Source organism: Salvelinus sp. IW2-2015, unplaced genomic scaffold (assembly GCF_002910315.2).
Source record: "Salvelinus sp. IW2-2015 unplaced genomic scaffold, ASM291031v2 Un_scaffold6316, whole genome shotgun sequence".
Classification (NCBI taxonomy): Eukaryota; Metazoa; Chordata; class Actinopteri; order Salmoniformes; family Salmonidae; genus Salvelinus; species Salvelinus sp. IW2-2015.
The window spans coordinates 7,451-21,087 of record NW_019947579.1 but is presented as its reverse complement, the minus strand read 5'-3'; the positions used below and the strand labels follow the sequence as shown (position 1 = coordinate 21,087).

At 46.0% G+C, this 13,637-nt stretch overlaps 1 long non-coding RNA gene across 1 annotated transcript; it reads left to right on the top strand.

Moving 5' to 3' along the window:
* The first annotated feature begins 8,770 nt into the window (after positions 1-8,770).
* On the top strand, positions 8,771-9,364 carry LOC139026903 (uncharacterized). The gene is made up of 3 exons (XR_011478851.1): positions 8,771-8,797; positions 8,953-9,032; positions 9,315-9,364. It is a non-coding gene; the product is annotated as an uncharacterized lncRNA (long non-coding RNA).
* The last annotated feature ends 4,273 nt before the right edge of the window (positions 9,365-13,637 follow it).

Below are 13,637 nucleotides of genomic sequence, written 5' to 3'. Positions count from 1 at the left end.
GGGGAATACTGCATTCTGGCATCAATGTCGCTCCTATAGCTGTCTCATCCTCACCTCCTGGGATACAAAACTTCAAATGGCCTTAAACAGGAGGGGAATATTGCATTTCTGGATCAATGTCTTCCACATGGCCTCTGGCCTTCAAGGCTCTCTGTGCTCCGTCTGTCCATTCTCCTCTTGTCTGTTAACCAATCGTCCTACAGCATCAGCCCTCCTGTTTAAACCAATTCGCTCCTACATCATCAGTGCCCTTGTTAACCCATCGTCCTACAGCATCAGCCCTTGTTAACCAATCGTCCTTACAGCATCAGCCGTGCATGAAAAAAAGGCGGACGTCGGTCGCGTGGATGGATCAGACCCGTCTGTCTGTCTAACAACGTGTACAGTGATTGAACTTGACCTTTGAACCTATGCTGTTGTTTCTCTCTCTCCCTCTCTCCCTCCCAGCCCCTCTCTCTCAGCCTGAGTAGCACTAGCCCTCCCCGTCCCTCCCTTACATCCCTCCCTCCTAGACAGGCGTGTGTCCTCTCTCTCTCTCCTCCAATCAGCAGACAGGAGCAGGCCAATCAGAAGCAAGCCATGTCGGCGGTCAATCTGCCTACAACCTGATCACCAATGCCAAGCCTGTTACTCTGAAGCCGTGTGGGTTCCTTCAGTTGAAGCTGGGCGCTGTGTGGTGTGGCTGTGGGTTGTGTGTGTGCGTGTTTTAGTGTGCATGGTGTGCGTGGCTGCCTGTCTGCTCTTCCCTCTTCTGCTTTTCATCTCCTTGAGATGTGATGTTTATGAAGGGTGTGTGTGATGATTTTTTTTGTCTCCTGCAGAAAAAAAAACACCACCTACAATAGCATTTATTAAGTTAATGTTTATCATTATTGTAATTATTGTTACCAAAATTAAGTCCTTTTTTCATAGGATGTTTACAGCTGGCAGTTATATGCCGCTATGTAATAAAACATTGGAAATATGAAAATATAGAGATACAAAGTTATTTAGTGAAAGCTTGTGATTGTGGTGTTTTACTGCATAGGCAATAACAACCCTTCTCACATTCTGCCGTCTCTTCTCAGCTACGAACGCCTGCCTTTTCAGTTGTCATGAATAACCAATAACTCACTGCTTGCCTTCCTGTTTTAGCATCTAACACACTGTGTGTTCTTCTTTTAATGCTGTTTCTGCTCGACTAATGTCAGCAGAAATCTGGAGATCTGGGTTTTAGACGTCTAGAAAAGCAGCATCTTACATTCTTCACTCACTCCTTTCTCGTCTAATGTCAGAGGGTTAATATGGAGCTATTAGATTATCATTATTACTTATTAGTTATTGTTCATGCATTAGACATGTTTCAGAAGCCAATTAACCTGGTTAATTCCTCTGTACCTACTTGACCTGACGTCATTTAGTTCACTGTTTTTGGCTCCCAATACCATTAAAGGATTGCTCACAGTCATCGATGAAAATACCACACTGAAAGCTCTGCTCGTCTGCTCAACACAGAGACTATTGGCGTTGGAGAACCACCTAGAGGAGGGAGGAGGGGAGGATGAAGGACCGGAGAGAGAACAACGAAGAGAGAGGAGAATGAACGAGCGAGAAACAGACAGACAGACGGAGGGAGAGATGACAGGAAGGAGGAGGAGGATGGAAGGAGGCGGGAGAGAGAGACAGATGTGGAAAAGGGAGGGCAGAGAAGACAGACGACGGGGAGGAGAGATGGAAGAGCGAGAGAGAGAGACAGATGTGGAAAAGGAGGGAGAGACAGACAGCACGGACTAGGAGGGAGAGATGGAGGGGAGAGAGAGAACAGATGTGAAAAGAGGAGAGACAGACAGCACGGACGGCGGAGGAGACGATGGAGGAGGAGAGAGAGACAGAAGACGGAAGGGAGGGAGGAGGAGAGACGGACGGACGGCAGGAGGAGGGACAGACAGGGAGAAGAGGGAGGGAGAGGACAGACAGACCAGACAGACAGAGGGAGAGATGGAGGGGGAAGAGAGCAGACAGACAGACGAGGAGGGAGCGGAGGGAGGGAGAGACGGACAGCGACGGACGGAGGGACGGGAGGGAGGGAGGAGAGATGGGAGGGGAAGAGAGAGACAGACGGAGGGAGGGGAGGAGGGAGGGAGGGAGGAGGACGACGGACGGACGGAGGAGGGAGGCGAGGGAGGGAGCGGAGGAGGGAGGGAGGGAGGGAAAGAGATAAAAAGAAGTGGGGATGAAAAGCCATAAGTTTACAAGTTAAAAGCAAGCCGGGGCAGCAGAGAACAAACCTTGCTTACAATTAGGAAAAATATTTACACTTGAGGTTAAAAAGCCAGATGTCTGAGAAAGTGCTAATTTGAGGGTGACCCCCAGCTACATCAGAGCATGCCCAGGCTACATCACAGGACCATTCCAAGGATCTTCCCTAATGCACCCTATTCCCTATATAGTGCCACTACTTTGACCAGAGCGCCTATGGTCTTAGGGCCACATTCCAAGACATTCTTTATTGCTCTCAGAAAACAGTGTAGTTTCCCTTCATTCACTTTCATCTCGGTAGACCTCGTCCTTTGGGCGGCAGGTAGCCTAGTGTTGGCATAACCAAAAGGTTGCTAGATCGAATCCCCTAAAACACTGTCTTCTGCCCTCGTGATACTTACAGCAGCCACTGTTTAACAAACCCACGTTCCGTAACCAGTTAACCCACTTTCCTAACAGTTAACACACTGTTCCTAGACCAGTAAACCACTGTTCCTAGACCAGTTAACACACTGTTCCTAGACCAGTTAACCACTGTTCCTAGACCAGTTAAACCCCACTCTTCCATAGTTACCACTTAACCCACTGTTCCTTAGACCAGTTAACCCACTGTTCCTAGCACCAGTTAACCCCACTTTCCTAGACCAGTTAACCCACTGTTCCTAGACCAGTTAACCCACTGTTCCTAGACCAGTTAACCCACTGTTCCTAGACCAGTTAACACACTGTTCCTTAGACCAGTCTTAACCACTGTTCCTAGACCAGTTAAACCCACTGTTCCTAGACGTTAACCCACTGTTCCTAGACCAGTATAACCCACTGTTCCTAGACCATTAACCCACTGTTCCTAGACCAGTTAAACCCACTGTTCCTTAGACCAGTTAACCCACTTTCCTAGCCAGTTAACCCACTGTGCCTAGGCAGTTTAACCCACTGTTCCTAGAGCAGTTAACCACTGTTCCTATAGCAGTTAACCCACTTTCCTAGACCAGTTAACCCACTGTTCCTAGACCAGTTAAACCCACTGTTCCTAGACCAGTTAACCACACCCCTACCTTTCCTAACCAGTTTAACCCACTTTCCTAGACCAGTTAACCCACTGTTCCTAGGCAGTTAACCACTGTTCCTAGAGCAGTTAACCCACTGTTCCTAGAGCAGTTAACCCACTGTTCCTAGACCAGTTTAACCCACTGTTCCTAGACCAGTTAAACCCACTGTTCCTTAGACCAGTTAACCCACTGTTCCTAGACCAGTTAACCCACTGTTCCTAGCACAGTTAACCCACTGTTCCTAGACCAGTTAACCACTGTCTAGACCAGTAACCACTGTTCCTAGACCCAGTTAACCCACTTTCCTAGACCAGTTAACCCACTGTTCCCCGTAGCCGTCATTGAAAATAACAATTTGTTCTTAACTGACTTTCCATAGTTAAATAAAGGTAAAAAAAAAATCACTACACCCCTTCCCCCCAAAAAGAGGAGGGAGTACACCATCCCCCCTTACCTCACACAGTCAGTCAGTAGTGGAAGAACATGGAGGCAGTCCTGTTTCAGTTTAAACCACCATTACACACACACACACACACACACACACACACTCCAACCCCCTTCGTAGTTCACCCCCTCGTGCGTAAAAAGTAACTTTCCCCCCACAGGACATAGAACACGGGGCATCAATGGATTCCATTCACTTCCCAGCCCTTTAACGTTCCCTGTATTTTCTCCATTCATATGGTTCAATCTAACAGGAGGAATTCTCCGCATAGTCCACATGAGAAGAGAGAGAAGAACCCCCCTCCCCAACCACACACACACACACCTCCTCCCCAAAAACCTGAAACGGGAACGACCTCACGGCAGCCAGATTCCTACTTCGTACTGGGAAAATCCCAACGTTCCAGAAAAGGCAAAAACAAAGTTACTTCCTTAAAGAAACAATATGATATCACAGTAGATGGCATATGACCTGTGCCATAAAGCTGTATTCAGAATGACATACTGTCCCTGTGTTAGTGCCCATAAAGGCTGTATTCAGAATGACATACTGATCCCTGTGTAGTGTCCATAAAGGCTGTATCAGAATGACATACTATCCCTGTTTGTAGTCCATTAAAGGCTGTATTCAGAATGGCATACTGATCCCTGTGTAGTGCCCATAAAGGCTGTATCAGAATGGCATACTGATCCCTGTGATAGTGCCCATAAAGGCTGTATTCAGAATGCATACTGATCCCTGGTAGTGCCCATAAAGGCTGTATTCAGAATGCATACTGATCCCTGTGAGTGTCCATAAAGGCTGTATTCAGAATGACATACTGATCCCTGTGTAGTGCCATAAAGGCTGTATTCAGAATGCATACTGATCCCTGTGTAGTGCCCATAAAGGCTGTATTCAGAATGGCATACTGATCCCTGTGTAGTGCCCATAAAGGCCTGTATTCAGAATGACATACTGATCCCTGTGTAGTGCCCATAAAGGCTGTATTCAGAATGGCATACTGATCCCTGTTGTAGTGCCCATAAAGGCTACATTCAGAATGACATACTGATCCCTGTGTAGTGCCCATAAAGGCTGTATTCAGAATGCATACTGATCCCTGTGTAGCCCATAAAGGCCTGTATTCAGAATGACATACTGATCCCTGTGTAGTGCCCATAAAGACTACATTCAGAATGGCATACTGATCCCTGTGTAGTGCCACTAAAGCTGCATTCAGAATACATACTGTTCCCTGTGTTGTCCATAAAGGCTGTATTCAGAATGGCATACTGATCCCTGTGTAGTGTCCATAAAGGCTGTATTCAGATGACATACTGATCCCTGTGTAGTGCCCATAAAGGCTGTATTCAGAATGACATACTGATCCCTGTGTAGTGCCCATAAAGGCTACATTCAGAATGACATACTGATCCCTGGTAGTGTCCATAAAGCTGTATTCAGAATGGCATACTGATCCCTGTGTAGTGCCCATAAAGCTGTATTCAGAATGCATACTATCCCTGTGTAGTTGCCCATAAAGCTGTATTCAGAATGACATACTGATCCCTGTGTATGCCCATAAAGGCTGTATTCAGAATGACATACTGATCCCTGTGTAGTGCCCATAAAGGCTGTATTCAGAAATTGCATACTGATCCCTGTGAGTGCCCATAAAGGCTGTATTCAGAATGACATACTGATCCCTGTGTAGTGCCCATAAAAGCTGTATTCAGAATGGGCAACTATCCCTGTGTATGCCCATAAAGGCTGTATTCAGAATGACATACTTGATCCCTGTGTAGTGCCCATAAAGGCTGTATTCAGAATACATACTGATCCCTGTGTAGTGCCCATAAAGGCTCCATTCAGAATGACATACTGTTCCCTGTGTAGTGTCCATAAAGCTCCATTCAGAATGACATACTGTTCCCTGTGTATGTCCATAAAGGCTCCATTCAGAATGCATACTGTTCCCTGGTAGGGCCATAAAGGCTGTATTCAGAATGACATACTGGTCCCTGTGTAGTGCCCATTAAAGGCTGTATTCAGAATGCATACTGATCCCTGTGTAAGTGCCCATAAAGGCTGTGTTCAGAATGCGCATACTGATCCCTGTGTTTAGTGCCCATAAAGGCTGTGTTCAGAATGGCATACTGATCCCTGTGTAGTGCCCATTAAAGGCTGTATTCAGAATGGCATACTGATCCCTGTGTAGTGCCCATAAAGGCTTATTCAGAATGGCATACTGATCCCTGTGTAATGCCCATAAAGGCTGTATTCAGAATGACATACTGATCCCTGTGTAGGCCATAAAGGCTCCATTCAGAATGGTACTGATCCCTGTGTAGTGCCCATAAAGGCTGTATTCAGAATGACATACTGATCCCTGTGTAGTGCCCATAAAGGCGTCGTCATGCTTCCCATTCGAAAAAGTTCAGGAAAGTTTGTGCTCATGTTACGACAATGATTGTGTGACGTTTTTTGTTGGTTTTGGTCTTCGTCAAGGGTTGTTTCGGGCTGTTCGTTCACACTTCATTTTTTTTTCTTTCTTGAAGTTCAGGAGCTGAAGTCTCCACCCCTTCGTCATGTCATTGGTCAACAGTACAGATTCTTCAATTAAGTGTTTTGTCATTCAACAATTAGACAAATTGTTTTCATGCTCATTTTTTTTTTCACTTGAGAAAATACTGCAGCAAACAATTTTAGATGTAAAATTGTACGACTAAGATCTCCTCGTTAAAATTAATGACATTTCTTGTTACTCTACATGACCAAAAGTATGTGGACAACTGCTCGTCCAACATCTCATCCAAAATCATGGGCATTAATATGAAGTTGGTCCCCCCCATTTGCTGCTATAACAGCCTCCACTCTTCTGGGAAGGCTTTCCACTAGATGTTGGAACATTGCTGTGGGGACTTGCTTCCATTCAGCCACAAGAGCATTAGTGAGGTCTGGCAATGATGTTGGACGATTTAGGCCTGGTTCGCAGTCGGCGTTCCAAATCATCACAAAGGTGTTCGGTGGGGTTGAGGTCAGGGTTCTGTGCAGGCCAGTCAAGTTCTTCCACACCGATCTCGGAAAAATAATTTCTATATGAACCTTGTGCTGAAACAGGAAAGGACCTTCCCCAAACTGTTGCCACAAAGTTGGAAGCACAGAATCGTCTAGAATGTCATTGTACGCTGTAGGGTTAAGATTTCCCTTCACTGTAACTAAGGGGCCTAACCCAAACCATGAAAATCAGCCCCAGACCATTATTCCTCCTCCACCAAACTTTACAGTTGGCACTATGCATTGGGGCAGGTAGCGTTCTCCTGGTATCCGTCAAACCCTGATTTGTCTGTAGGACTGCCAGATGGTGAAGCGTGACTCATCACTCTGGAGAATATGTTTCCACTGCTCCAGAGTCCAATGGCGGCGACTTTTACACCACTCCAGCTGACGCTTGGCGTTGCGCATGGTGATCTTAGGCTTGTGTGCGGCTGCTCGGCCATGGAAACTCATTTCATGAAGCTCCCAACAAACTGTTCTTGTGCTGAAGTTGCTTCCAGAAGGCAGTTTGGAACTCGGTAGTGAGTGTTGCAACCGAGGACAGATGATTTTTATGCGCTTCAGCACTCGGCGGTCCCGTTCTGTGAGCTTGTGTGGCCTACCACAGAGCCGTTGTTGCTCCTAGACGTTTCACTTCACAATAACAGCACTTACAGTTGACCGGGGTAGTTCTAGAGGGCAGAAATTTGACAAACTTGACTTATTGGAAAGTTGGCATTCCTATGACGGTGCCACTTGAAAGTCACTGAGCTCTTCAGTAAGGCCATTCTACTGACAATGTTTGTCCATGGAGATTGCATGGTTGTTGCTCAATTTTATACACCTGTCAGCAACTGGTGTGGCTGAAATAGCCAAATCCACTCATTTGAAGGGTTGTCCACATACATATACAAAAGTATGTTAGAATAATTGACTATTTTGAGGAAGTGTATACTGGCTACGGCGTGTCCAAGATGGACAAAACCGTACTATTGCCGCTTTTTTCTCGCGAAGGTCTTTTTAAGGGAGTATGGCGAGCACACTGGTTTGGTTGGGCGCCAGCCGAAACCGAAGCACACGGAAGCCTTAAGGCTCTGGTCAAAATAGTGCACTTTGTAGGAATAGGGCCCTGGGTCTAAAGTAGTGCACTATATAGGGAATAGGTCCTATTCTGGTGTTATTAGCACCCTGCCTACCACTGAGGGTCCCTATTTTGGTGTTGGAAGCACCACGCTCTACCAACTGAGGGTCCCTATTCTGGTGGTATTAGCACCCTGCTCTACCAAACTGAGGGTCCCTATTCTGGTGTATTAGCACCCCGCTCTACCAACTGAGGGTCCTATCTGGTGTAATTATCCAACGGAGCATAGTATACGCTCTGTTTATTTGAGCCACGCACCGCTGGCGTCGCTGCGTTTGCGTTTGCGAGGGTGTGTGTAGCGGCCTTAAAGGGATGCTAGCAGAGACCGTAGACTTCCAGTCATTGTGCTAACGCTAGTAGCATTGGCTTGTGAATGACTCTAACTTCCTTCATGCTGGACACAGAGACCTAAAAATTGTATTGACGAGTTTATCTGACTCTGGGGGAAGTAGGTCAAATCCTAAAGTATTTCTTTAAGGAGTATAATAGCTTTTGGCTAAATAACCATCCATGAACACTGACATCTTAACGGTAGACTGACTAGTTCTACTGCCTACCAACCAAGAGTAACCATCCATGGACACCATGACATCTTTCACTGTAGACTGACTAGTTCTACTGCCTACCAACCAAGAGTAACCATCCATGGACACCATGACATCTTCACTGTAGACTGACTAGTTCTACTGCCTACTAACGCAAGAGTAACCATCCATGGAACCCATGACATCTTCCTGTAGACTGAGTAGTTCTACTGCCTACCAAACAAGAGTAACCACCCATGGACACCGAATGACATCTTCCCTGTAGACTGACTAGTTCTACTGCCTACCAAACCCAAGAGTACCACCATGGACCTACCAGACATTTACTGTAGACGACTAGTTCTACTGCCTACCAACAAGAGTACATCTCACTACACACTCGGGTAGCACTTCACTATACATCTTCACTGTAGATCGTGACTAGGTTCTCTGACCTACACAACCAAGAGTAACCCATCCATGGACCAGATGACATATTCACTGTAGACTGATAGTTCTGACTGCCTACCAAGCAAGAGTAACCATCCATCGGAATACATACATCTTCACTGTAGACTGACTAGTTCTACTGCCTACCAACCAAGAGTAACCATCCAGTGAAACATGGAACATCTTCACTGTAGACTTGACTAGTTATACTGGCCTACCAACCAAGAGTAAACCATCCATGGACAGTAATGACATCTTCCACTGTAGACTGACTAGTTCTACTGCTACCAAGCAAGAGTAACCACCAAGGCACAGTCATGACATCTTCCTGTAGACTGAACTAGTTTACTGCCTACCAAACAGGATAACCATCCGGACACGTTCATGAACTCTTCACTGTAGACTGACTAGTTTACTGCCTACCAACAAGAGTAAACCAGTTCCATGAGACAGTATCACGACATCTTCACTGTAGACTGACTAGTTCTGCTGCCTACCAGCAGTAGTAACCATCCATGGACAGTATTGACATCTTCCCTTAGACGGACTAGTTCTAGCTGCCACCAAGCAAGAGTAACCATCATGGACAGTATGACATCTTCACTGTAGACTGACTAGTTATACTGCTACACCAAGTACCATATGACATATGAAATGAGCACTCTATTCCTACCCTACAAGCAGGTACCCCAGACAGTTGATTTCACTGTCAATCGTTCTACTGCCTCACAAGTCATCTGGACATAGATCATTAGCTGACTAGTCCCATACCAACAGGCATCCATGAGTATACATCCATTGACTGCTAGTATGCACCACAAGGTCTATGGAACAACATCTTCACTGTGACTGACAGTCTATACCTAAGCACGTTTTAGATCTCATACTAATCGTCAAAAGGCCGAAATGACAGTACAACTAGAATACCAGGATCGCCAGTTAAGAGACACTCGAATATGGGACTCATTGAATTCATTATCCACAGTGTTACTCTGGATCTTGATTTTCCTTAATCAGTCTGTCTCCAACTGTTGCTGTAGCATCCCCACACCACTACTGTGAATGCACCGCCTGACATTGTAACTAGCACGGTACCGAATAGCATTTTCACACGTCCACCGCACTGTGTAACACTAATATGAGGTGCGATAAATGGACACTCTCCTATCTGTACGTCTTCTTCCAGAACTGCACTTCAAATCTCTGATCTGGAGATTGGCTTCAATTCCGCAGCTCCTATGCCCAAAACATACCTTGTTAATCATCCTAAAGTTCCATTAGCGACTATTGTTCCCCCGGTACAACCACCAGAGTGAGATCGTACGCTTTGCTCAGATACCCGAACACAAACAACTAAACACACATAGAGCCTCGGGAGACTTTACCAATAATGCTTTTACACTCTAATTACTACATCTTACCAATTGCATGAACCCAGATCTGAAATCACGAAGAATGCCGTCCGTTTGCTTTAGCCCCATATTACATATCCAGCCACTAGGCGTTACCTGTACATACTGTTTGAGTGGTTCGCTCTGTTCAATAAACTCCGTCGGCTGCCAACAACTGGCTCCAGGTCACACAGCCCTTACTAGGTAAGCCCTTCAGCACCGCTGCGTCCCTGCCACCACCGTACCCACCACCACCACCTGGAGAATAATGGTCAGTTCCAGGCGCAAGAGTCAAGGTACTTCAAGCAATTCTAAAACATAGATTTCCATTGCGAACCTCTCCAAATACAGTCCCCTATACTGAAATTGTTATGACATTAGTTTAATATTGAGGACCGTTGGGCTCCATCTTGCCTGGACCTGAGTTCCATCAGAGCAGTGCCCTGCAGCATCTTGATATAACAGGGAGTGTGATGCGTAGCTCAGAGTCCTGATTTCTATGACCGGGGGAAACTCCTGGCCTGTGATGATGATTTATAAATAATGATGAGGGATCTAGGTAAAGGCAGCAGGGGTGCGGGGGGAGACAGAACGGAGGCAGATGCACCGTTCCTCACCTCCCTCCCCCTGACTACAGTAGTGAGTTCTAGACCTTCCACCCTGACCACAGAGTGTGCTTCTGAGACCTCCCCCTGACCATCAGTATGTGGTTCTGAGACCCTCCCCCTGACACAGTGTGTTCTGAGACCGTAACTCTCCCCTTTACGTACAGAAGTGGTTCTGAGACCTTAACCTTCCCCTCTCCTCCTACAGAGCCAGCCGGACCAAGGAGACATGGCCAATGTCCTTCTCTCAGGAGGCAGCAAGAAACGCCTCTCCCCCATTAGTTCCATGTCACCCAGGAGAGAGAACAGAGAGGTAAGCCTTACAGTATACCCCACTACAGTATGGGAACCCCACAAAGCCTACAGTATGGGACCCCCCAAAGCCTACAGGTATAGACCCCCAAAGCTACAGTATGAGAACCCCCAAGCCTACAGGTATGGGACCCCCAAAGCCTACCATTCGGGCACCTCCCCCCAAGCCTCTACTAGCATGACCCCAAGCCTTACGATTATAGACCAAGCTACGTTTAGAACCCCAAAGCCTACACTATGAGAGAAACCCAAAGCCACAAGTATGGGACCCCCCAAAGCCTACAGTATAGAAACCCCCAAAGCCTACGTTATGAAACCCCCAAAGCCACAGTATTACCAAGAAACCCCAAAGCTACAAAGAACCCAAGCGACAGTATGGAGAACCCCCAAAGCCTACAGTTGAACCCCAGCTCGTAAGAAACCCCCCAAAGCCTACGAGTATAGAAACCCCAAACCTACAGTATAGACAAAGCCTACTTGAACACACCTAAAGACCTACCTACAGTATAGAAACCCCCAAAGCCTACAGTAAATAGAACCCCCAAAGCCTACAGGTATAGAAACCCCCAAAGCCTACAGTATCCCCATAAGTAAGAACCCCCAAAGCCTACAGTATGGACTCCCCAAAGCCTACAGTATAGAAAACCCCCAAAGCATACAGTGATAGAAACCCCAAAGCCTACAGTATGGGACCCCCAAAGCCTACACACATAAGGACACCCTGGACATTCCCACATTTTGTTATGTTACGCCTTATGTCTAAAATTGATTAAATGTATTTGTTTTCCCTCATCAATCTACACACAATACACCCATAAGACAAAGCCAAAAAAGTTTGTTAGAAATGTTGCAAATGTATTAAAATATAAACTGAAATATCATATTTACGTAAGTATTCAGACCCTTTACTCATAGGGAAACACCTTTGGCAGCGATTACAGCTCAAGTCCTTCTTGGGTATATGATGCTACAAGCTTGGCACACCTGTACTTTGGGAGTTTCTCCATTCTTCTCTGCAGATCCTCTGAGGTCCTGAGCTAGTTTTCATCAGAATCTCTTTACTTTGCTCCGTTCATGTTTCCCTCCGATCTGACTGGTCTCCCCATCCCTGTCTATGGAAAAACATCCCAACCAATATGATGCTGCCACCACCATGCTTCACCATAGGATGCTGCACCACCATGCTTCACCATAGGGTGCCATGTTCACCATAGGGATGCTGCCACCACCATGCTTCCCATAGGGATGCTGCCACCACCATGCTTCACCATAGGGATGCTGCCACCCACCCATCTTCACCATAGGGATGATGCGCACCACCATGCTTCACCATAGGGATGATCCACAAACATGCTTCACCATAGGGATGGGGCAGGTTTCCTCCAAACGTGGCGCTTGGCATTCAGGCCAAAGAGTTCAATCTTGGTTTCGTCAGACAAGAGAATCTTGTTTCTCATAGTCTGAGAGTCTTTAGGTGCCTTTTGGTAAACTCCAAGCGGGCTGTCATGTGCCTTTTTACTGAGGTGCTGCAGAGATGGTTGTCCTTCTGGAAGATTCTCCCATCTCCACAGAGGAACTCTGAAGCTCTGTCAGAGTGACCATCAGGTTCTTGGTCCATTCTCCCCCGATTGCTCAGTTTGGTCGGGTGGCCAGCTGTAGGAAGAGTCTTGGTGGTTCCAAACTTCTTCTATTTAAGAACGAGGGAGGCCACTGTGTTCTTGGGGACCTTCAGTGCTGCAGAAATGTTTTGGTACCCTTCCCCAGATCTGTGTCTCGACACAATCCTGTCTCTGAGCTCGCTCATGGCTTGATTTTTGCTCATGACATGCACTGTCAACGGTTTGACCTTTTATATAGACAGGTGTGTGCCTTTCCAAATTACATCCAATCAATAGAATTTACCACAGGTGGACTCCAAGTTGTAGAAACATCTGAAGGATGATCAATGGAAACAGGAAGCACCTGAGCAAAATTTACAGTCTCGTAGCAAAGAGTCTGAATACTTATGTAAATAAGGTATTTCTGTTTTTAATTTTGCAAAGATTTCTAAACACTTGTGTTGTGCTTTGTCATTATGGGGTATTGTGATGTCATTATGGGGTATTGTGATGTCATTATGGGTTATTGTGTGTAGATTGATGAGGAAATTGTTTTATTTAATCCAATTTTAGAATAAGGCTGTAACGTAACAAAATGTGGAAAAAGTCAAGGTGTCTGAATACTTTCCAAATGCACTGTACAGTAAAGGGACCCCCAAAGCCTACAGTATACAGTCCRATTACACCAGTAGTTGGAAGAGGGATGAAAGTCTTGTCACAAAATGTCTATAGTACTGCTACTGCACCATCGAGTCAATTCATTTAGGGGGGTTATATAGACAAATGTATAACAATAAGAATTTCTGTAGACACCAATGCAAGGAAAAAGATGTGTAATAATAATTATTGCGTAATTATAGTTGAGA